A 26,331-nucleotide genomic window follows, 5' to 3' on the forward strand; every position below is an offset into this window, starting at 1 on the left:
TGAACGTCATACATCCACTAAACATTAGTATGGTTACATTGTTGTGGTGAGCATCTTAGCATTTAGGTCAAAGCACTGCTGAGTCTAAGTACAGCCTCACTGATTCTGACTCTTATGCTTGTTTATATAGCATAATATGCTGTACATAATAATATATATATATGCAACAGTCTTTGTATCCAGTTGATTTCTGATGATTTCTTTTAAATGGTGCTCACTGACGTGTGATGAGAAGAGTGAGTGATGTTACTCTGAAAGAAAAACACATACAGTAGTAGTAAGGATACTGAATAAAGTAGTTCATAACCTTTGAGAGAAAGCATGCCGATATACAGAAGAATGCACACTGGACAATAGCAGCAGAATGTGATTGTGGCAGAACATTTTAACAAAGTTAAAACTCTTTCCAGTCTTTCTGCAACATCTCTACACCAAAGTGCTCCTGTTTGACATGATCAGGTAAACTAGAACTGTCATCTGACTTGTAAGAGATCATTTTCAGCCGATTCTTTTTTACCCTTCAAAAATCAACATCTTGCAATTGTGCAATCTAAATTTAGTATGCTGATGTTAATGAAACTAAGTTATATATTCTTATTGTACCTGTGTGTGTGTTTGTGACACAGAAAGAGAGAAGCATGCAAGCACGAACAAATCTGTTAAAAAGTGTTTTTTTATCAATCAAGATTCAAGATTTAGTTGTCATTTTCTTGTATACTTGCATACATAAAAAAAGAAAATGCTGTTCCTCAGTTCCACAGCAGTGCAACAACAGAAAGTATAAAGACGTATATCTAAAAATTCTCTTGAAAAACAATAAAAACATATAAATTCCAAGAGAAAAAAAAGAACAGTTAGCAGCACAGTGCATCAAAGTGCATTTAGAGAGAAAGTGCATGTTTCAGTTCAATGTTGACAACTTGTACAAGTCTCAGTTCGATGTTGACAGGTGGTGCATGTCAATGAGTGACCAGCACTGATGGGGAGTTATATAATCCATTTTGCTGTCCAGAGAATGAACATTAGTCAGAATGATAGTTAGAAATGCTGGTTTGTATGGATTAGTAGTTAGCCTGGCTTGCACTCTTCTGTACTTGCCTCACTTCTGTGTTCTGTCACACCACTTTCAACATTTCCTCTCTGGTGCAGCTCCAGGCAAGGACGTGGTCTCCTTTAGGCCCACTAGGCGTAGCACTCCAAGCTCACTCAGCTGATTTAGCTCTTCCAGCCAGTATTTCTCATAGCAAAAGTCTTTGTTACCAATGTCCAAAAGAAACTGATGATCATAGACATGGTTCTCCTGCACTCCACACGATGACACAGATGTAGACATAAACATGGACAAAGACACTGCATAGTTGGATCTAGGAGAAGCCACCGCAAACGTCGGTTGTGTTGCCATGACATTTGTCTTCCAGTCATATAAGGTACAATCACAGTGAAATGTAATGTAGACGATGACCTCATTTAGGATCGTAGTGGCCTGAGGTAGAAGCTCCTCCAGAGCTTGCAGCATATCTGGTACCTTCTTCCTGATCTGCAGTACGGAGAAAGCAGCAAACAAGCAGGCTGTTATCCAGATGGTTGGGATCCTTAATGATTCTCCTAGCCAGGAGGCTAGGAGAATACCAGGCAATGATGTTCCCCGTCAGGACGCTCTCAATGGTGCAGGAGTAGAAATTCCTCAGTATTTTTAAGGGGATACCTGGAATTGCCTCAAGTGTCTGAGATGAAACAGTCTCTGCCTGCTCTCACCACTGAGTCAGTATGCAGTGCCCAGGTCTGGCCCTCAGTGATGTGGACACCAAGGTATTTGAGGCTGTTCACCCTCTCCACTGAAGACCCGATATTAAGGGGGGCATAGTTCCTTCCCTGCTTCTTCCCAAAGTCTACTATCAGTTCCTTAGTCTTGCTGACATTCAGGAGTAGATTGCTGTCCTGACACCACCGGGTGAGGTTCTCTACTTTCTTCAAGTAGGCCTTTTCATTGTTATCTGTGATCAGGCCCACCAAAGCTGTGTTGTCAGCAAACTTGATGATGGCATTGGAATCAAAAGTGGCTACACAGTCACGTGTGCACAGGGAGTACAGCAGTACTCTGTAATCTGTTATAGTTCTTAGACCCTGTCACATGCTTCTTGCTTTGTAGGCTGCTGCTTTATAATTGTCCATGTTTCCAGAATGCAGGTTGGCATGACATGGTTTTGGTAAGTGGAAGTCCATGGTTTCTGGTAGTGGAATGATTTAACTGTAATTTTGGGTACAGTTTCTTCTGTTGTTTCACAAATTAAATCCACCACAGACTTAGTGAATCCATTGATGTCACTGGTGCTTTCGATTATGGTGTCCTGACTCCAGACTGTGTCATGTAGTGCAGACTGTAGGGTGGCCTCTGATTGGCATAATCTTCTTAAGGTTAGCCTGATTGAAGTCTCCAGCAACAATGAGTGCAGCATCAGGATTAAAATGGTAAATATACTGCATTTATATAGTGTCTTTCTAGTCTTCCGACCACTCAAAGCACTTTACACTACATGCCACATTCACCCATTCACACACACATTCATACGCTGATGACAGAGGCTGCCTTGCAAGACACCAGCTCATCAGGAGGAGTTTCTAATAATTCACACACACTCACACACCAATGGCACAGCGCTTGGGAGCAATTTGGGATTCAGTATCTTGCCCAAGGACACTTTGACATGCAGATTGGAGGAGCCAGGGATCGAACTGCCAATTTTCCAATTAGTGAATGATTGCTCTACCTCCTGAGTCACAGCCGCCCCAGTCTGTGAGCAGTTCAAGTCTTTGCAAAGGTCCAACAGGGCAGCTTCTGTACTTGCAGGTGCTGGGATGTAGATCACTGTGATAATGACGGATGTAAATTGGTAGAAAGTGCGGTCTGCATTTGATTGATAATAACTCCAGATCAGGTGAGGAGGAACGGGATAGTATTTTAATCTTCCCACTGTCACACCGGTTCTTATATACCATAAAGCACACGCCCTGATCCTTTTTCTTGCTAGAGTCCTCTGTTTTATCACATCGGTATACAGAAAAAAAGTCACCTGGTTGGATGGCGCTGTTCGGTATTCTAGAATTTAGCCAAGTTTCGGTGAAATAAGGGACATTACAGTTCCTGATATGCTGTTGGAAACTGATGCAGGCATGGAGGTCATCCAGTTTATTATTCATGCTAACATTGGTTAGCATCCTGCTAGCCAATGTACAGAAAAGATCCTTGTAGTAGGGATTGCAGCCAGTGTTTAATCCCACTATCTCTGTGTTTCCTCCGATGTTGAGATGGATGCAGAGATGGTCTTGCTTGTCTATATGGTTGGGAATGTAGCTGGTGTTTATCCCCTCCACCTTTTCCTCGATGTTTATTCTGATATTTCCATTGATATTCCTTCATTTGAAAACCTTGACCGGCCAGGCAGAAGGAGAGTTTACAAAGTGGTGAATTGACCATTTCCCTATCCTGATGAGTGACTCGCAGTATGTTATCATTGCCCATATTATTCACAAAAAATACAACTAATACTGTAAAAATAAACATTAAAAGGCGTAAATTTGCATAAATTTAGTGGAGCTAACAGAAAGGCGAGTAGATAGTAGGGATGTGCAGAGAGCACAGTATTTGTATCTTTATTTGATGAGGCAGCAAAATTATTTGTATTTGTTTTTGTATCCGGGTAAAAGAAAAGAAGAATAAAGGAGAAAAGAAAGTTACAATAAGTGTTCATGAATAAACGACCTTATGAAGGAGGTCCCCACATTGGGTTTCAAACTGGAGTCTCCCAGATCATAGACTGCTCTGACTACTGAGCTAAAATTTTACTCATTGCCTCATTGCAGACAGACCTCTACCTATTTATACACCCATAATACAGAGACAGTAGAGCATGTAACATGTAGGTAAGAACTTCAAAGGTGATTATTGCTTTACACTTTTCATTTATTGCCTATTTTTTACAACCTAACTTTGTGGAAAGGAGAAGGTGAACAACAGGTTATGGACAGTCCCATGGGAGCACTTCGCGTTTGTCAGTAGCTCAGCTTTATCTCTGGGGAACACCTCCAACTCCGGGGGTGATGTCCAAATTAGGAAATGTATGTCATGTAGCAGGTGGATGTGACTCCCCTCATTGAGACCTGCTGATTGATATAATAATGGAGCAGAGGAGAGAGACTGAGATAGCGATGTAACTGGCCTATGCTCTGGTATTTGACGTTTTTTTTTCTTCCCAAAAACAAATAATTTAAAAAATATTTGTCCAAAATAAATATTCGTTAAATATTCGTTCAGGCAAATCCCTCATACGAACCATCCATTTTAATCCTACTATAATTTTGTCACTGTTTGCTATTAGAAAACTTGAGGCATAAATCTACAAAACCCAGTTATGGGAGAGGAAAATAAAGATGTATATGTTAGATTCTAACAGAGTTCTTCACATTTAATGACCTATTTGGCTTAACCAGGACACAGACAACTGTTAGGCTGGCTAGAAGAAGATGCCAACGAAAACAGTCTCTGTACATTTTGTACCACACAGGATCAAAGTATGAATGGGCAGAAAAGCAGGGACCAGGGCTGCCTTTCTTCTGGCATTCTCTTTATTTGAGGCCACAAAAGTGCATATTTTCTAATCTTACGTTCTAAAATTATTACAATAATAGAGCATAAAAAGCACGGAATGAGCAGACTTTGAGACAGCACTTCAAGCATCTATTCAGAGTGCTCATACTGGATTTGGTCCAATGTAATGATGAGGGCAGCAAGGAAGAGAAAGGGGGTTGATGGCGAGAGTCCTTGGATTGGGTCTGTCACTCAGGGGAGCAGGATGTTCCAGTCTTTCTAGAAAGGGCACTAACAGTTCAGTGTGTTTGAAAGGGGTCTTTGGGTCTCAGCCAGGTATTGAGTGGAGGTTGAGATAGCTCTCTTTGGTTCCAAATGTTTCAGCAGGAAAGGTTAATGATGACTTAACCAGGTTCAGGCACCGAGTGGTTTACTTTTGTGCGGTTTAAGTCGATGCAGCGCAGCCAGGTTGCCAGGCAACACCACTGCAGCAATCACAAATTTGAATACGCAGCGATATTATCACCCAGCTGTCTGTCTCTCTAGGCTCACACTGATGTACAGCTTCATGGCAAGGTGGTAGAGATGAGTCATTCACAGCAAGACTGCTGTGCTGTTCAGCTGAAGATAGTGAAGTTCTTTGTACTTTAGTGAGCAAACACGCAGTTTGTCCTTCTCAAGACTAAGGGTTGATATCAAAAATTCTATGTTGTAGTCTTAAGGCCATACAAGATATTTCCCTTAAGTCATTTGTTCTTTTGAAAAGGCAGATTTCAGACTGGAGTCAACAAACTGATCAGGAATGTCATCTCTAAGGAAAATCTGTAAGTCAATAGTTTTTCGTAACTGTGTTTTGGAGGAGGGCCAGAAGGCTGGCCCAGGGCTTGGGTTTCTGCCCCCACCTAATTAATTAGGTATATAACTAATACATATATTTTATATATATATGTATTAGTATTATATGTGAATGACTCATGTATATATATATATGTGTGTGTGTGTGTGTGTGTGTATATATATATATATATATATATATATATATGTGTGTGTGTGTGTGTGTGTGTATATATATATATATATCGGCCCTTTAAAACTCTCCATAGCATGCGGCCCAGACTATTTGTTTGCCAAGTTGATACTTCAGTCATCAGACAGAATATGGAGTGACAATAGTAATATTTGGATTTTTGGGGGAAAAAACTTGCTAGTGTCACCTATGATAGTCATAGTCTTTGATGATTAAAATACCAAAATGTTAAACCATTGCTGAAAAAAACTAATGAAGAAATATTATTTGAGGTGGGGCGGATATTTGATTGTGTGTTTGGAAGATTATGCACAAAACGATTACAAACTCCTCGGTGAAGAATATAAACATGAGAGGAGTAAATGGAAAGACTGGCTTCCAGCGCCTACAGACATATCATTCATATTTTTAAGAAACATCAAAAGTTCTTTAAGTTTGGGTTCTTAGGGGAGGAGAGGGCAAAATGAGGAAATAGAAAGAGGACAGAAGGGGAGGGGAGAAAAGGAGGATAGAGGAAAAGAGGAGTGGAGTGTAGGAAAGGAGGGGAGATGAGGAAAGCAGAAGAGATGATGGGAGGGTAGAGAGAGAAGAGGGGCAGATGGAAAGAAGGGATCAGGAGAGGAGAGTGGAGGAAGAGAAGAGCGGTGGGATGATGAGCAAGGGAAAGGAAAGGAAAAACTGCTTTATCTTCCATTGAAATAGATATAATGACTCCATTTTGTTTAATTAGAGAAAACTGATTTGGGTAGTGGAAACTGAGAATGGCTGAGTACTTTAAAGGACAGTTCCACTAGAACTGAACCCAGGCCCTATTGACGGACATTCTGGTGTGATATCTACATGCATAGAGCATAATTTTGCAGATGCAGTTTAAGTAGAAAGCCTATAGGCAACCATGACTGGTTCACATGGTTCATACTGTCCTCATTTCCTGAAGAAATGGTGTCAAACCAAGCATTGTATCGCACAGAGCCACACATGAAGGAAGGGACATATGTCTGCACTTATGTGACTTTTTATAAATTTTGTTTGGCTCTGTGCGATACAACACTCAGATAGGCTTTCTCCTTGAGCCATATTGGAACCTGGGAGGAGGATGGTGCCAGCTCATTACTGAACTGATCTGCAAAATTATAGTCTCTACCTGTAAATATCACACCAGAATGTCTGTCAATAGGGTCAGGGTTCAGTTTTAAAGGACAGTTTTAGTGGAACTGTCCTTTAAAATCCAGTCACCACATTAGCTGGTGATACAAAAAGTTAAACCATGTGTGCATGTATGTTTTAGCTGCTGTGAGGTGTAACCCTCTTAACATCTGGAACCAAGAAATAGATTCTACTAACAAAAGATGGCTACATCTGGCTCTGGATGGAGATGGTGGCAGGAGAGAGAGTTCATGGACTGAAACATGGCATAGATGTTCAAGAGTTGTGTACAGAGTGCATCTGGTTCATGGACTTACTGTTTTGCTGTTTTCATCATATGTGACAGTAAATTCAACATCTTAAAATATTCGACCACTAGAACAAGCAAATTGAAAATATCACTTTGGCCTCTAAGAAATTGTGAATGCCACATTTTCTGATAATGAAAGTAATCATTACTTGCAGTCCTAGCTCATTGCCTCATACTGTGCAAACTGTAAGGCCCTGAAAACATCTTTTCTAAGCCAGCTTCTCACTGTCACTGATGAACACACACTTTATGCCAAAGTTAAAAAAGTTGAGGTTATTTCCCTTGAGGGATTTCTGGGATTGTGTTTTTCCCTGAGCTCTTCTCGCTGGTTTGAAGTGGGTGGGATTTGGAAAAGAAGTGATGTTACATTTTTGTTCATAACTCTGTCGTCATTGAGGCATTTTACATCTGGGCCAAATATGCCAAGTGTATGTATTAATGAAATGGCTTGCTTAAGGTTTAGTTGAGGCTTACATCTGGAACCAGTGCTGAAACTTGTCTGGTCCAAAACTGAGCCAGAACAGGGCCAGCTATGGTCATACAGGTGGCTGAGATATGGCTCTGTCATGGGCCATATGTGACCCATGTTCTGGCTACCAGATCTGGACCACCCGTCGACTGTAATTCATTGCTGTATTTGAGCCAAGTGTGTGTGCTGTGTGGCACTGGGCCAGACTAATTTTGCTATGTGGATTTATCATAAACTGCAAAAAAATATGGATGTCAGGGCAGCTCCAGCCGTCACCTTCGTGGCAGTGCTTCACTCCGCCTAACTCCCAGCTAATTCAAAATTGGCAAAGAGGTGGAGCTGAGGTGGGCTGAATGAAGCCCGATGTTGAAACAAGCTACCTAGCGGCTAGCAACCTGTTATTCAAAGTGGCCACGTTCTTAATTATGCATAATTTTACGAGTTTTTAAAAAAATCACCCCCCAGTTGTTGTGAAAGGGGAAATAAGCTATAGCCACCGAAATCATTTTTTTGTACCAGGCTGTAAACATGTTTATTTCTGCTGTAAATTTGGGCAATTTCACATGGAGTCTATGGGGACTGACTTGCTTTTGAAAGATGCAGCTGTTTGCTGTTATTTTATTTTTAAATCATATATATTTTACAATTAATTGGCTATTGGCTAGCAAGAGAGAGAAGTCCAATCCTGGCTTCATTCCCATTTATATATCATGATTGTTCAGCTGTGTGAAGTGGGAGTGAATGTTGGATCGTCAGTTTCAGAAACTTTAAGAAATCTGATGTCACAAATGTGTCAGGGGGTATCCGAAGCTATCCGATTGTTAGTTTTGTAGTTTGTTGATTTTGAATTCAAGGTTGTAGAAGTTTATAGTCTGCTGTGCTGTTACGCAATGAGAGTACTAAAATATAAAATGCGGTAATTTAACTAACAAAATGAGATTCAACTCCGGGGGGCTTCTCCACTTATGATTCAAATCACTTTGTATCGTATAGCTGATGTGCTTTTTGACCATGAGCTATGTTTAGCTGTAGGCTCAGCTAGGAAATTAATGTTTACAACTTGAACACAGTAACATCATATTACAGCACAAGCAAAAATAAAACTTTATTTTTCTAACAGCTAAACCTGTGTGTGTTTACAACTGTCTGCATCTCAGACTTGAAAGCGCTGCTGCCATTATGGGAATCTCACTAAACATTGACCTTCTATTAGCCATCAAGACCCATTGCACTGAAAATCCATTTTCTGTCACACGCTCACATATTACTCACCACCTTTTTGTTCCTGACAGTACAATACACATACAATGCAGTCACTGCTCTGCAACAAAGCCTGGCTCTTACCTTACCTTAAGTACAACACTATGCATTAAAAGGTACTGCCTGTAATGAGTCCAAATAGGGGCCATTATAAAACAGCACTCTTGAGTGGACTCTCAATGGTTGAGCTGTGTGGGGTGTCTCTATTAAAATATCTAAAGCCATTCAATGAAGAGCACTGAAACTCAGCGTGGAGAGGCCCGCTGTGGAAAACTCAGCCCTTTAGCTAATGAGCTCACTTGCATTACTTATAGGACACGTAATTGGCAGAAGCACATCTCTCTTAATTTCTCATCTTGCTATGAGTAAATTGAGTCAGTCTTTGTTCCTCTTCTCAATCACTCGGACTCTCTCATTGTCTGCTTTTTTTCTGTCTCATACCCTCTCCCTATCTCCACTTCTACCTCTCCCCATTTCTAATCACTTCTTTTTACATTCTCTCTAAAATGAATGATTGAAAAACCTCACTTTACATCATGCATCCCAAAGAGCCCACCACTCCAGTCTGGAGTGTCAATAATAGTGAACCATCGCAGTGCCATCAGTATTGAGGAGCAAATTCTCTTATATTCTGATGTTCTGGAGAATGTTCTGTTCTCCTCCTTTATTAATATGTTGTACTCTTCTGTTCATTTTTTGTCTTTGCAAACTCCTGCAGCGCTTCAACATAACTCTCACACGCTAATGAGCTTTACTTTAATGTGGTGAAGAACTATTGTTCCAACTGTTCAGAAATTTCATCAGTGCGCTGGTTCATACTGATGTACCTGTAATAAGAGTGGAAGTATTTGAATGTGTCCAGCAGAAGGTGTAATCATTGGCAGTGTAGATAGATGATCATACAACGTAGCTGAACAGAGTCACAGAGTCAGTTTGTTATTTGTAGTGTTTCACAGCATATTTAATTTTATCAGCATATTTAAAATTCATTTGAAAATGCAAATTCTTAAAAAAAAAACATTTACACATAGATGAATTTACCCTAGTGTTTAATTAAAAAAACATGCTTCAGATTATTTTAAACTTGAATCTGCATAATAAAATGAACAGATATTGTTCAGTCAGTTATAAACACAGTACTTCACTTCATAATGAAGGATCATGTCACCCAGTGCAGCAGTGTGGCTCAATGACATGTTTTTCAATAGTTTTTGTACAAAAACAGAGGTCTACAGCACAGAGTAATAACGTATATGAGACTTTGGATACACACAATACTTGTAAGTACATCAGTTCATTGTTGGTTTGGCTCCAAACATGATATTTGACAATACCACTGCATTAGTGATATGAAGAGAGACACAAACTTGCACAAAAAGAGGCTGAAAGACAAATAATCTAAGACCAACTCTGCATCTTACTTGGAACAGTAGCTGTTAAGCTAAGATTATCTCACAATTTATCTGGAATGAAGCAAAAGCGGAGCAGCAGTACAACAAGTATGGAAGTCTATTTGTAAAGCATCACATGTATTTTGAACTCTTGTCTCTTGGAGCCTTTAGAGTCTCCAAGAGACAAGGGTCAAGAATGAAGAACGATATTAAATACACAATCACACACATGAAGAGGCGCAGTGTGTGTTGGAGCTTGCTGACTGGAGGATGTCACGCTGTGGGGAGTCTGCTGTTTGACTGCCCGCAGGGCTGTCAGCTGTCACTCTGTCTTGTCTCTTACTCTTTCTATCTCTTACACACACATGCAGAAAAACACACAGAAACACACACATACCTCAAGGTCAAATGTCTAAGCACATCAGGAGGCTACTGAAGACATGTGGACTAACTAGCATTTACTGCTCTGCACTGGGATGGCTGAATACACCAGGAGCTCTTCAGACATCTGCCCGGTTTCTATGCAGCAAAATTAATTTGCATATGGATGAAAATCACCTCTATTTTAGATATTCATTAAACAAATTCAATTCTATTTTGTATAGGCTTCACCCTCTAAGGCTATCGCTGGTGGGTTTATCCCTTGCATGCCCGCACACACTGAAAGAAATTTAGTCCATGCCCACCTGCAGGATGGGCCCCACTTATGGTCTCGCTTCCCATTTTTCTCCAGCTACCACTGCAAGCACTAAAGGGAAATAGATCCCCTAAAGGGCAACTATGTCCTCTACAGAGAGTGGTGTCCAGAATTTCCAGGCATGTCACACTGGCTACATTTTGAGCTATGACCTACATGTGCACTGTGAGGCATGCCTAGGACCAGAGCACACCGGCCTGGCTCTCACACCACAGGCGTTGACCAGCCTCATTGCCTGTCCCCCTTCTGGTGGCCGAGAAACAGTGAAGAACAGATGCTTTTGCTGCTGTGGCCAAGGATGTCTGGCTGGTATGGGACTCATACTCGATCCTCTGGACATACAGGACCTTTTGCTCAAAGTGTCGGAGTCGAATGACTCCGCTCCCTCCATCTATGGATGGCTGGGGTCGTTCCTAGCTTCCCTCTCCCCAACAGGGGAGCTGGAGTTCTACGGCAGCTCGCTCTGTGCTCACCCAAGGGACCTTGGGGTCCCCTTCTCCACCTCAACTGCCCTTCTGGAAGTCTCTTTCATGAGCTCCCGGAAATTATTAAGAAGGCAGCTGCCTATGGGAATCTCATGGTACCGCTGGCGCAGGAAGCCCCTCACCCAGATGAGATGAGCAGGGATTTTCCACTGGTCCAGGTGGACAGATGAGATCCCGTGTGGCCTTGTTTTCCGGTCATCAGGAAATACCAGGAGGGGGCAGTGGCAGAAGAACCTGAAACCACCTGTTTCCATCTGCGTCCCCATCAGCAAGGTGGAGGGATTTATGGAGCACGGCTGTCCTCCCATTCCTCCTCTGGAGCCCAACCTGATGACTTTCTTTGGTGTGGGATGGGCCAACATGGTGTCTGGACAGTTCCCGGTCCTGCTATCTTCCAAGGACTGACTGCCCGCCTGTCAGACCGGGCTTACCAGTGCGCTTTCCAAGCATTGGTGGCAGCCAATAACATCTCTGTGCTGGCTTTCTCCCTCACAAAGCTGGCTGCTCGGTCTTCTACAATGTCTCCAGAAGGGGCCTTGGAGGTCAGCAAGGCTGCTAGTGCTACCCTCATCCTGTGTGCTTCTGTCAACATCTCCCAGGCTAGGATTGCAGCTTGGTAGACAATGGTCCACAGGAACCTCTGGCTCCAGCAGTCCTCCAAGGCATTGAGGAAGGATCTTCTTGAGGCACCCATCAACCCAGATAGGTTGTTCGGGTTGTGTTTCCACTCCATGGTGGACACCATGAAATCGGTGGTGGAGGAGGTGGAAAACATTAGATGGCATGTCACCTGGGCTCAACCTGCTTTGTGCTTGCTGCACCCCCTAGGCCAAGGGCAGGACTGCCATGACTGATGCAATCAGCACCAACAGCAAAGATGTCCTGCCATGGCAGCCAGGGCTGCGTCTCGCCCCCTGCAGCTGTTCCGCCTCCACTGTCACCTCAGCTGGTTTTTCCCACTTCACAGAGGGCACTTCAGCGGAGCTCCAAGACCAGCTGCATTACCTGTTCCTGGTCCTTCCTCGAGCCTCCAAGGAAGCAGAGCAGGAGACAATGATGGGTGTTGGGGGGGGGGGGGTTGTGTGTTCTTGAAATGCTTATGGTGATGATTGTTTTGAAATAAAACTGAAACATCTCCTAAAGAGCATTTTTCCCATGGAAAAACAGTCTACCCTTGACACTCCCAACATAGCAGTAGCTGTTAAACACATATCACCCGCACTGTGTAAGCCAGCAGCCCATAACCTCTTCGTTAATATGCAGCACAGACTCTCATCATCAAAGCAGTACATTTCTTCTGTCACAAACTCACAGTTTTTCCCCACACAGTCTGACGAAATGTGTGATAATGAGCCCACTAGTGCTGTTGCTGCGCTTCATGTGGACGGTGCACACACACACCTCTGTCTGTGCTCAGTATCTTCTCTCATCCCTTGGTGGGTAGGAGCGTGCACCTGAATGTCATGTTTACGAGCCCTCTCCTCCTAAACTGCGGCTACATGACATTGCTGTCTCCATGCATTACGCACTCCGCCGGCAGCACCCAGCTCTGAGGACCACCACTCAGCCCTTTTGAGCTGAGCTCTCCATGCACCTCCGACTCCAGTGAGGGCTCTGGACTGGCTCGTTTCCATGGTAACCCCAGCACAGCAAATACATGTACGCCCGCTTTATGAGCATTACAGAGTAGCAGTGCGTATGTTCAGTGGACGGCTGGATGAGCAGACTGATCAGCAAAGGTTATACACTGAAGTCCCCCCCCCCAAACGGTTCAATGGGATACTGGAAACTGTCCTGTCATCCAAAGAACGCTGCCTTACTCTCCAGTCAGAGCTGCAGGAATTCCTAATGAAGAATGCAATCTCTAGGGTTCCCCAGGAGAGGAAAATCTCTCATACTTACTCTCCATTCTTACTCCCATTATCTTTTGGTTCCGGGGGAAATGAGACCCATTCTCAATTTATCTCTGTTCAACAAATTGATAATAGACAGACCGTTTCACATGCTGATGATCAAGCGAGTGCTGGAATGTGTTCACCAGGGTGATTGGTTCACTTCCATAGACCTGAAGCATGTGTAATTTCACACCTCCATCATCCCAAAACAGAAAATTCCAGCGTTTCTCATTCCAGGGGATTCAGTACCGGTACAACTGTCTCCTGTTTAGATACTTTCTGGCCCCATGTAACTTTTCCTAATGTGTGGAGATGGCTCTCATGCCATTACACAGGATGAGGATGAGTATACTGTTTTATCTGGACAACCTGTTATTGCTGGCTCACTATATGTAGGAAGCCATGTTACAGATAACGAAGTTGGTTTTACATCTGTCGAGCCTCAGCTTCATGATGAACTGGAAAAAAAGCTCTCCTCTCCCCTCCCAGAAGTCATTTATCTGAGCGTGGAACTGAACTCAGTCAGCATGAGAGCCCTCCTCTTTCAGCAGACAGTGGAGGCACTCCTCCGCCGTGTCATGCCTCACAATTTTGTGACAGCTCCATCACACAGCTGTTGAGCATGATGTCAGCGGGGCACGTCATTATTCCTTTTGGCCTTCTCCACATGAGATGGCTGGACTTACGCATCGATCCCATGCCTCAACAGAGATGCATGGTCTCCATCCCTCCCTCTGTGGGTCCTGATTTGGCCCACTGGAGAAATCCCTGCGTCCTAAGTCCGGAGTTCACAGATGCATCTCTCTCAGGGTGGGGAGATATGTGTTTATCACAGGTGGTGGGGGAACACATAAACATGCTGGAACTTCTCACTGTGTGGAAAGTGATATAGCATTTTGCCCCACTGCTGCAGAATCAGCATGTGCTGCTCCACACAGACGACAAAGTGATGGCAGAGTGCTTCTGTATGCCATCCCACCAGTTCTGCTGACTGAGTGCAGGGAGAACAGCCGTCAGTGACTCTGATAGCCCCAGAGTGGACAGGCACATCATAGTTTCCATGCCTGCAGCAGCCGATGTCAGGTCACCCACGGGAACTCCTGTGGCAGATGCTCTCTCTCAAGCAGAGGGAGCGATCAGGAATTACCATAGACTGTATAAAAATATGGACGTAGTTACTGTGACGTCAACCGTTGGTTTCTGAAGGGTGGTTTTGAAGCTCAAAGCGAGCCTCTCCAGCCATCGCCATCTTGGCAGTGCGTGACTCTGCCTAACTCCCAGCCAATCAAAAATGGGCAAAGAGGCAGGCCGAATGGCTGAAACAAGCCACCTAGCAACTGGTGGACCTGTCACTCAAAGCAGCCATGTCCTTCATTATGCATAACTTTACGGCTTAATAAAATTTAAACGGGTGAGTTATAAAAAAATTCACCCCCCGTACAGTTGTCATGAAAGGGGAAATTAGCTATAAGATATAGTGACCCAAACCATTTTTCGTACCAGGCTGTAAACATGTTTATTTCTGCTGTAAAGTTGGGCATTTTAACATGGAGGTCTATGGAGATTGACTCGCTTTTGGAGCCTCAAGTGGCCATTCAAGGAACTGCAGTTTTTGGCACTTCCGCATTGGCTTCATTTTTCAGCCCTGGAGGTTGCTGCTTGGGAATTACCTGATGATAGGCCAGTGTTTGTGGGTCTGGCCACTGAACAGGAACATTTAGAGAGGCTGGGCCTCTCTCAGGATCTTGTATGCACTATTCAAGGTTTGTGGACCACTTCTACCAGAATGTCTTACACAGCCAAGAGGACAGCTTTCCAGCGTTGGTGCTTGGAGAGGGGCATGGACCACACTGCATGCCCCCTGCCTCATGTGCTGTTGTTCCTTCAACTTCTAGTGGACAAGAATTTGGCCTTCAGCACAGTCAAGACTTATGCTGGCGACAGATTGCTGTTCATTGCGAGAGTGCAGAGACATCGGCCAGTGTCTCGTTCTTAAGCTCCCCAATGGGATTAGGCGTTACACGCGCTACTTAAAGCTCCTTTTCAGCCTTTGCCAACAGTGCTGCTTTAAAATGACCTCTGCCGAGAGAGTTATTCATTTATCTGCTCTTACTGTGGCTCTGTCATGTCACAAGATCCAGGGTGATGGAAGTTTGGCCATCTTGTGCCTGAACCTGGCTTTTACACCTAAAAGCATCACTAGCTCCTTCAGGTCGAGGGGGATAACCTTAGAGGGTTTCTTCCCCTCCTTCCTCACATTTGAGGAGATATCTGAGATGTCTCATCTCATCTGCCGGGTGCGGGCACTGACTTGCCATGTTTGTGCATTATAGGGAGCAATATCAGGGCCTTCCTGTCCAGCACCTGTCACACTCCGCTGTGCGAGGCTGTTTCACAGGCGTATCTTTCTGCTGGGATCGATCCCCCAGAGGGCGTCAGAGTGTATTCCAGTAGAGGAATTTCATCTTCCATGGCTTTGCACAGAGGAATGACAGTAGAAGATATTTGCACTGCAGCTTTCTGGTCTGAGCATGGTGTCAGAGTGATGGATATCGGAGGATTCAATTGTGTGCTCTCTCTCCTGCATGTAGACACATGGAGAGCTGCCTTTTTCCCCTACACTGTTCCTCGCTGGACTGTTACAGTGAGTAACCTTTGTATCCACTTCCTCACAGCAGTAGGTTTATTGTGCCCAGCCCTCATCCTTGTGGGGAGAATAGTAAATATCTACTATACTGTGCCACTGGGGCTCATTCAAGAATCTGTGATGCGCTATTAAGCATGACACAGTGGCTGGATATAGATTGTTGCAAAGTAGGTGCATTTGTGCTTGTGGTACTGGACGGACCCGGTGTGGCATGGACCATATCCTGCTTCGACCGTATCCCAATGGACTAAATTTTTTTCAGTGCTGCGTGAGGGATAAATCCACTAGCTAGTTATAGTAGGTAACTAACATTTCCATTTGTCAAAGTGTGAAATTACAAACAGCATTCATTCTGTCATTAATAGTAAGGTAGGTAAGGTATTTGTAGTGGGATTTTAAGGGGATAATTGAGGGAAAGATTAATGGATTGTGACATATTAAGCTATTTTTAATGGATTTACTACATTGTTTAAGGGAATTCTTATTCAGTTTTCAGATATTTAATACATTTGCCCTAGATTCTGGGTCAATTAATGGATACATTAATGGATTGTAATACATTATTATTATTATTATCTGTGCAAAGGGCTTTAAGGGGTAAGAAACCCTTAAAATGTACAAGATTAAAGGTATGTACCTCTTAATAGGTACCTTAAAGGAGCTTAATTTTTCAATTAATGTGGCTGGTTCGAACTAAATTTGGGGCAAAATTAATAGATATATTGAGGGGATTTGAGTGGATTATCTGCACACCGTCACTGGCCACTTACGGCCAGCAACTGTTGGCCAACCAACATGAAAGCTATCCCTTAATTTATACATTCAAACAGCCTTATTTTTTCATGAAAAATAATAAAAACAATATAAGAAATGAATTAAATGTATTAAAGTCTATTAATGTATCCATTACTTTCTCACAAAATTTGGGGTGAACATTTGCAACTTAAATTAAAAGTTAAGGCTGTTTTAAGGTAAAAATTAGATTGTACCAGTAATGTTACTTTTAACATTTGAATGTGTTTCTACCATGTAAAAACACATTAATTTGTACAGAAACCCCAATGAAACCATTTAAAACTCCATTACTATATTACAATGCATTCATTTACCCCAGGTGTTTGATATTTTCCAGAGAAAATGAAGGATTAAATAACAGTATTTTAAGTAACTGTTGTGTCATTTTGACAGAGGACATAGAATAAGAATGAATAATAAAAAATGAATCAGATTCAGAGTTCAGATTCAGTTCAGATTCCAGTTTCCGAACTTAAATTTAGAAAGAATGTTAGTCATTTTAGGAATTCACAAATGTTATTTGCGTTCACTCAAACCCTTTAGTCAGTGTTCTATCAAGCTGGAAATCTCAGAGAGAACCCTTGAATTTGTTAAGTGACTGCGATGTAAAGTCAGGAGCAGTTCCATAGATAATAAATGAGACTTAGTGAAGCCATAGGTTACCTGTTGCAACAAAATGAAAAAGTGTATAGAGTGGTATTGCTAAAAAGTTAAACCTTGTTTTGGTTCTGGAACTCAGCGAATACAGTGTCCCAGATTTTATACCCCAGTGACAAATTCTAGGGCCAGTTATCCATTCATCAGCAACAGAGAAAAGTGGTACATCTTCCTAAGTATTGACAGAAGTGTCCTGTGTTACAGAAATAGCATATGTGAATCCTTAAAATGGCTGGAAGTCCCTTTGAAGCCCTACAGAACTCAGATGCACAGTGGTAATGATTAGTGCAGTGTTCTACAGCCCCTGTGATTTGTTTTCTGTCACCATGGTTTATATCCCCAGCTACTGCTGCTGCTTCTGCCACTGCTGAAGCTCAGTTACTAGATAAAACCAAAATAAGTCATGAGTATATGGAATTTAAACCGTAATCGCAATCACAAAACATTAGCACATCTACTGATTAAAAACTATTTGAATAAATGTTTCAAATATTGCTAGATGTGTATCACAATAGCAAGTTTGGAATATGATAATTACACCTGGCATTAAAATGCAATTTGCAACTAGATATGTTATCTGGATAGGGAAAAACACATGTTAATGCAAGGTGTAAATGCACTCAGAATGCATTGTGATTGGAATGCGATCAGATCAGCCAGACCACATCTGGAGATAGTCGGGCTCGCAATGCGATCAGATCTCAGCAGATGTAAATGCAATCTGTACATTGTTACGACATTCATAAGAAAAAAATCAGCCCAGTATGTTATGAGGTAGCTCTGCCTCTGCAAAAGCTACAAGTAGTAGCAGTACTAAAATTGACAGATAGTTTCAGTTATTATGAAACACAAAATGCTGATTCCTCATTCATCTGACTGATTCATGTATAAGTCAAACTGTTGTCTTGATTTGGCTTAAAGGTTGAGCAAATGAATTCCCCATAAGTCGGTTTTGTTATTTTGTTATATTACAAAAGTTCATCTATATTAAGGACCATATAGACAGTGTGAGAATCCAGATTTGTTATTAAGGTAGAGACCGATTGGTTCATCTATCAACCATAAGGCCTATGTTTATTTATGTGTTGCAAATAAATCCTGTTAATATGTATTTAAATCAAGACATATTAAAAATAAATATTAGTAAATAGTGTTAATATTTATTTAACAAATTTATGTGCACTTGTTTCATTTTTAGCTCAGTGTAGAGAAATACACCAATACAGACAACCACATCTATGACCACATTGAAACAAACATTGGAGAAAAAGACAGACAGAACAGTGCAGCACTACACTGTATCTAGCTGTATCTGAAAATTGTGTGTGTGTGAGTGAGTGAGTGAGTGAGTAAGAAAGAAAATTTAATATCCCAGTAAACTAATGTTAACATAAATACATTTAACTGTCTAGTCTCTCTAGTCTGGTACTGGAGCGCGTCAATAAATGTTAAACCCTCCTGTTGTCCTCGGGTCAAATTTGACCCCTTTTCAAATATTTTTACATCAGAAATATGGTTTTCTTTAATCGAATTGCCTGAAAATAACATGGATGGTTTCTGACTATGGTCTTCACAAATAAAATTAATGAATTTCATTAAACTGTTGGTGTTTTTATAGCATTTATAGCATCTGTGGTCTTCCCGGGTCAAATTTGACCCGGCCACTATTAGGTGGTCAGACTATTGGGACACACACACACACACACACACACACAAACAAAACTTCAAAGCTACAGGTGTGTAAACCTGATTTCATCAAAATCTGTGATTTGTCTTTCCCTATATGGGGCTTTCAGACAATACACACACACACACACACACACACACACACACACACACAATTTTGAAGCTACAGAAGCTACAGATATGTAGACGTGTTCACATCATTCATTTGATTTGCCTTTCCCTACATGGGGACAAGACAACAACAAGTAAACAAACTGAGCTCACAAGTACAGCTTCCTTGGGGCCTTTTACATTTAAGTCTGAGACAGCACAATGAAGAGGCACTATACTGCATCAGAGGTTCTTGACTTCATTTGGAACCCTGTTGAGGAGGAGAGACACCAGGAGGAACCTGTAGAAGTAGAAGACGACGTGTCAGAAGAAAAGGACAACACTGAACATGATCAGGATCATGCTTCAACTTGATGAGGAGGAGGAAGAATCAGCTGATGAAGAAGAAGAACCTGCTGAGATGGAATATGGTTTCCAGTCAAAGGATGGAAATTTGCTCTGGTCTTCCATCCCTACAGTGACAGACGACGCATGTTGGGAGCAGAGAGAGAGAGAGAGAGGAGCCCACGAGGACCAACAAGGTATGCACTGTCTCGTGCTGATGGCATAAAGTCCACTTTTGAGCTGTTTCTGCCAGAGTCAATTGAAAGAATAGTTCTGGAGATGACAAACCGAGAGGGGCAACGTGTATATGGCAACAAGTGGAGTGAGATGGACCAAATAGACTGATTCTTGCTGGCCTATACCGATCCAGTAAAGAAGCAGCAGCTAGTTTATGGCATGCCCAGTCTGGTAGGGCAATTTTTCGAGCTACTATGCCTCTCAAGATTTTTCATATCATCTCAAGGGTCCTTCAATTTGATGATCAGGACACAAGACCAGCACGCCGTGAACAAGACAAACTTTGCTGCCATTCGAGATGTGTGGGACAAGAAGGTGTGTCACCTGCCGCTGCTGTATAACCCAGGCATTGATGTGACTGTGGATGAGCGCTTGGTCCCCCTCAGAGGTCGCTGTGCCTTCTAACAGTACATGCCCAGTAAAACAGGGAAATATTGAATAAAAATCTGGGTAGCATGCGATGCCAGGACCAGTTACGCCTGGAATATGCAAATATACACAATACAAAATCAGGGAGAGTGCCACAGGACAGAGGCTGTTCCTAGAAGAGCTTAGGAGAGAGCTAGTGACACCTCCCATCAAAGGACGGCAGGCTCTTCACTGCACGCCAGCCTCTGCCAGCGTGGTTGTGAATGTGCAGCAGGATGCAAACCCTACCTCTGCAGGCGCTCCCCCCCGCCCAGCTGCTTCTCCTGACCCATCGCCCACAAGAAGGAGGTGCTGATTCTGCCGTAGCAAGAGTGATGTCAAAACGAGCATCAAGTACCAAAAATGCAATGCATATATTTGCAAAAACCATACCATTACGACCACATGCTGCCACTCATGCAAATGAAGGCACATTCACATAGAGACACACACACACACACACACACAACAGGGCTGTTTTTCTGTGTTTTTGATTTGAACATTGTTTACTCCAACAGAAGAGGTTAAATAAAAGTGAATGCACACAGCTAATAACAGCTATTTTGGACTCTCAGATTCCATTGGAATTAATTGAATTTTCTACAAAATTTTGCAGTTTTAAATCCTGGTATAACCAGGCCTTTAAACAAACAAACCTCCAGGTTAGTTAAATTTCTATTTGAGAAAATGAATAATCCAACTCCATGTACAGACAAACATTTTGTGCTCCACTGAATAGTAGTGTTCGCACGTGAGCAGAGTGGCCATGAACCCACCCACTAATAACAAAATCACACAAACCCTATTCTGCACTGAAGCAGATTGACAAACACAGATACTGTAGGGCAGAGAGATGAAACAAAGAAAGTCAGACAGAATGGACGTCTAGCATAATTTGAAATGTATTGTTTAGCTGGATATTTTTTTCTCGAATTAGAAAAGTCAAGAAGAGAACAGCAGGATCTCAAAAAAATGATCAATTGACGATGAAAACTTTGATTAAACAAAATCAACATTTTTGTTTCTTTTTCATTTGGTTTAGTTCAATAAATTGCAACACGATTCTCTATGTTTTGGGGTTTTATGTTGTTTTTGTGAAAACTGTTCTGCAGGAGTAGTTCTTAGAAGAAGTAAGCTTGTATTGAGCCTGTTGTGTACTCAGCTAATAAAAATGAAAAAAACAAAGTCAAATCAGTGTGTCTTCTTTTTCATATCTCTGGCTGCCACAGTTAGTTGTAGCTGAGTTGGAAAAGCCATCTGTCCAGGCCTTGAGGAATGGAACATAGCTTTTTCTTTGGCAGATCCTCGATATGATATTGACCCTTGTGATGTTTCCAATTAGACGCTAGTTTGCTTTAAAAAGGAACATCTCTCCTGGGAGTCAGAGTGGTTTCTTTCAGCCTCCAGGCAACAACATCTCTCCACACAGCGCCTATTGTCAACCACTGTTTTTTTCCAACCCTCTCCTTTCCCTTTTTTTCTTTTTAAGTGCCAAACTGAATCACCCTGCGAAATGAAAGAGTGGCCTGAGCGGACCATTCATACAAGTGGCCACACACTGTGTGTCATGTGTGCGCGTGCACAACTTAAACAGCTTATCTCGCTGACATCTTAAAATTCTGACAGCTATAAAAGGGTTACATTCTTCACCACAAAAGCACATTGTTCAAGCTAACTTAAACACCTAACATTATGGCTGTGCACTGTTGCACTGCACAGTTTGAAAAATACATTTGAGAATCTATATCAGCCTATATTAACTCACAAGGAATGTGAGAGAAAAAAGAAATACCTTTGCATGGATAAAAGCACAGACACACATCTTATATACACAACCCTCACATGCAAAAACATAGTTTCATTTACACAGTTTTGTTGTCAAAGCTATTAGAGCTGACTACTGGAACAGAGGCTGTACAGCAGTGACACAACTTTGAATGCAGAAACAGTGAGTTTAGAACTGGCTTTGGGCAAGTAGAGGCTTTATTGAACAACAAAAATCACCTGCAGATTGTTGTAGAGATTAACAGAAAAATGTAGACATTCTATAGAAAGTTCTGTGAAATATTCAGACCACTCAGTCAATTTATTTTAAACCCCCAAATCAGCAGGACGACATCATTTGTCTGTGCCTTTCAAAACTCTTTGTTTGAGATTAATGTATTTTTACATGGGCCATGATATAAATACATTTAATGAACTTGACTAAATTAATAATTAATGCAATATACATAAGGATAGAATTAATTAATAAATAACCAAATGAACAAAACTATGGGGGCTAAAATGTTCTGTAGAGCTGCAGAGTTGGTTGATAATCCTCTGTGACTTTGTTAATACAAGCATCCCTTTTACATTACACTTTTTTTGTTTTTAGTATTTTTTAAACATATTTTTGCCCTTTTATCACATAGTTGACAATAGAGAGATGACAAGAGATGAATTAATCAAATGCCCCCAACCAGAAGCCAACCAGGTATGTAGCAGTCCATGGTTGGCTATGATCCATTGTTAATGTAAAAAATCTCTGTCTCATTCTCTCTCAGATAGATATAATTCAGATTTAATTAAGACCCATAAGCCTTTCTCATTGAAGGCATTTTGACATGTCACAGTAGAGAAAGCACAGGTATAAATAATAAAATGAACAATGAATGAATGAACGAATGAATGATGGCTGTATTCCATTTAGGTGCTTCTGTTAATAATGCATGCTTGCTCACTGTTATGGGCCACTTGATTAGAAAAGAGTCATTGTTAATGTTATTAGTAACACCTGTTCTTTTCCTTGCTGTCAGAAAGGGCTTTTGATTTACACGCCCTTACAGCCCCTGCACATCCACGGTCTACCACACGGGGGACTTCAGTCATTTTGAGTTTGTACAGACTGTGTTTGATTTACATCATTATAGTATATGTACTATACTTACTAAATATATTCATATATACACAGCAGTTACATGGATATAAAAGTATGAATCAAAAATAAAGATAGAATGAATTGATAAATAACCGGATAAAAAAAGAGAACGAGTGACTTTGTTACTGTAAGCATCCCTTTCACATTACACATATGATCGATTGTTTTTGGTTTTAGCATTTTTTGGACATTTCTTGCCCTTTTATCAGTGGTGGAAGAAATACTTGATATTTTACTTTGGTAAAAATAGTATTACCACAGTGTAAAAATACTCCATTACAAGTGAAAGTCCTGCATTTAAAATCCTACTGAAGTAGAAGTACAAAAGTATTATCAGCTAAATTTACTCAGTATTAAACGCACAATATGTAATTTCAGCCACTAGGGGTCTGTCAATCAAAACAATAACAAAAGACGGAGTGTGATGACTGTGTGAAGTAGCAAGGGATCATGGGAGTTGTTGTCTTTGTTGTTAAATAACCAGCTTCACCAGGATAGGATTACGCCAGTGTTAATCATTCGGGATGTTTTTACCCGGAGCCGAATTACCCGCATAGATCTCTTCCTCTCCAGAACAAACAGACAGGAGATTACAGGTAAAAACACTGAATAAAGCTGTTTCACCTAAAAAAAAAAAAAAATTGTTTTTCTCCAACGATGTACAGCGACCACCAGATGTCTGGTATGGGCTGTTAGCCGAGCTGCTGCTAACACTTGTTCGGTTTATTTCTCTTATAACAGACGTTCAGCCGATTTCTCCCGGGAGCCGAATTACCCAAATAGGTCTCCTCCTCTGCAGAACAAACCGACCTGGAGATTACAGGTTAAAAACACTGACTAAAGCTGTTTTAGCTAAAAAAAAAAAAAAATCAAAAAAAAAAAAAAATATCAGTGTTTCTCCGACGATGTACAGCAACGACCGGACGTCTGCTGCTAACATTTGCCCAGTTTATTTCTCTGATAACTTAAGATTCAGACGTCCAATAACTAAAATCCTTCTTCCGGTTATTGACATGCAACCAAATGAAACGGTCCATTACTTTGATTAAATTACAGATTTCTCTGGGTTTGAAAATTGTTGGAAACATTTGGGATAATGTAAGTACACAACTCAACAAAATATATAACATAGGTTTAGTTGTTTTTAGACATTTTAATGTGGAATAGTTACATATTATACCTTTAAGGGGAATCATTTTTACTACAGAATATTTAAAAGCTATCCACTTGCATATTGGATATCTCAATAAAGGTTAACATTGGTTAGACAAGTCAAAATATATAAGTTTACACATTTTAGTAGCATTTTGACTATCCTTGGTACTAATTGTGAATAAAAAGAGGAGAGGAGAGAGACACACTCACATAGTGAGTGGAGGGTGGTTCACCCAGGTCCAGGCTGTTTGTATCTGAAAAGAAAAACAAAGTTGTTAATTCCAACTGTCCATTTGTGGCTGGGAAAGGCTTGGTTTTTAATTCTTTTCAGTGTCTTTTCCTGACATCCTTCATGTCTTTAGGTCATTATATTTTATATATAATCTTAATTGAAAGGTAACTAGTACCTCAAGCTGTCAAATAAATTTAGTGAAGTAAAGAGTAAGATATTTCCTCTTGAAATGTGGTGCAGTGGAAGTATGAAGTAGCATAAAATGGAATTACTCAAGTACAGGCACCAAAAAAATTGAACTTAAGTACAATACTTGTGTAATTGTATTTAGTTACATCCCACCACTGCTTTTTATGACATAGCTGACAATAGAAAGATGGCAGCAAATGAATGCAACAAATGTCCCCAAACAGAAACTAACCAGGTATGTTGCAATTCATGGTCAGCATGGTGTCCCTTGTGTTTTATTCACAATTGCTCACCATTTTGCTAAGTAAAAAAGTTATTGTGGAGGAAAAATAAAGCTCTCTGAGCTAACCCTTTAAGAAGTTATTGTCTTTAAAGGGACACTAACTTAACAGTTTATTCAAAAGATGTCTGTGCCATAAATTCCTGTCTCATAATTGTCTGCAAACCACTGTTCATTTTACTGTACTAAATGAGGTTAAATCAAAGTGAATAGTGCAACAATGCTAATAAGATGTGATAGCATCTTACATTTTGGACTTTATAGCTCTCCATGACCTCAAAGGCAACACTGATGAGACAGCTTGCTATGGAGTTGCGAAGTGGGAGGAGCTGCTGGTTCCGGAAGGGTTTTTCCCCATTCTGTATTTCCATTTCAAATATTTCTTTAAATCATCTCAATGTTACTGAACATAGAAACACAGGACTCTCCTGGATAATGTAACAATCCTATAAGTTTATATTATGATCACCAGTTCAATTATTTCAATTTCGTTTCTGAGAAATCATGTTTGGTCTGTGATTTTGGCGGATGGCTAACAATACTACAATACCCATGAGCCTTGGCCACCGTTGCTATGGGGAAGAAGAGACTGCAGGGAACAGGAGGCAGGGACCGGAGCCAGAGCAGACAGGACTGCAGGGAACAAGAGAACAGGATGAATACTGGGGACACATGCAACAAGAACTAAATGCTAAATAGCAAAACTGGCAACAAAGTTGGCTTGAAGCATAGTAACACTAACAGGTAGCAGAGTCTACGATCTGGCAGAGTGGAAGTGGCAGGGCTGAGTATTTTTAGAGGGCTTGATTACTGTGATGAGGTGCAGCTGGTGTGGCTCTGCTCTGACTTCGGCACACCTGCAGACAATCACACACACACACAAACAAGGAGAGAGAGGGAGAGAGCCACTTAGGGAGTGGCAGCAGGTTAGGGAGACACAGGATTGTGACACAAAAGTGAGCCAGAAATTAAAACTAAACCAAATCACTCTGGATTTTTAAATCAGTTGTTCATCTTTTGTTCTGGGGATTTAACAGAGAGTTTCATGCTGATCCAAGCTGTAGAAGAGTTCCAAGTATGAGTAACGAAACATTGTATACAGGGAACATGAATGGGATTTTTACTTCCGAAAACAGGGGCGCCTGAAATAAACCCTCCCACTTCACAACTCTACTGCTTAGTGATGCTACTTGGGCAGAGTTCACCAAAATTGAACTTGACACAAAAAATCTGCGTGGATTTACTCCTGTGAGGGAATCCACTGGAATTAATTGAGTTGTGTGAACTTGGCTTCAGAAAAGTTCTGTCTAACATAGTTACCCTTAAGATTGTGAGGCAAATTCAACTAATTCGACATAACTGAGACAGTCATACAGATGTCCATGTTTGATAGCAGATATTTTATTTAAAGAGGTTGGGTGCTCC

At 41.3% G+C, this 26,331-nt stretch overlaps 1 long non-coding RNA gene across 1 annotated transcript; it reads right to left on the minus strand.

The window, feature by feature from the left end:
• Window positions 1-24,242: 24,242 nt before the first annotated feature.
• LOC122994375 lies at window positions 24,243-25,848 on the minus strand. Its single transcript, XR_006406588.1, has 4 exons — window positions 25,649-25,848; window positions 25,457-25,539; window positions 25,155-25,265; window positions 24,243-24,459 (listed from the first exon to the last, which is right to left on the minus strand). It is a non-coding gene; the product is annotated as an uncharacterized LOC122994375 (long non-coding RNA).
• Window positions 25,849-26,331: the final 483 nt, after the last annotated feature.

This window comes from Thunnus albacares, chromosome 12, assembly GCF_914725855.1.
Source record: "Thunnus albacares chromosome 12, fThuAlb1.1, whole genome shotgun sequence".
Lineage (NCBI taxonomy): Eukaryota > Metazoa > Chordata > Actinopteri > Scombriformes > Scombridae > Thunnus > Thunnus albacares.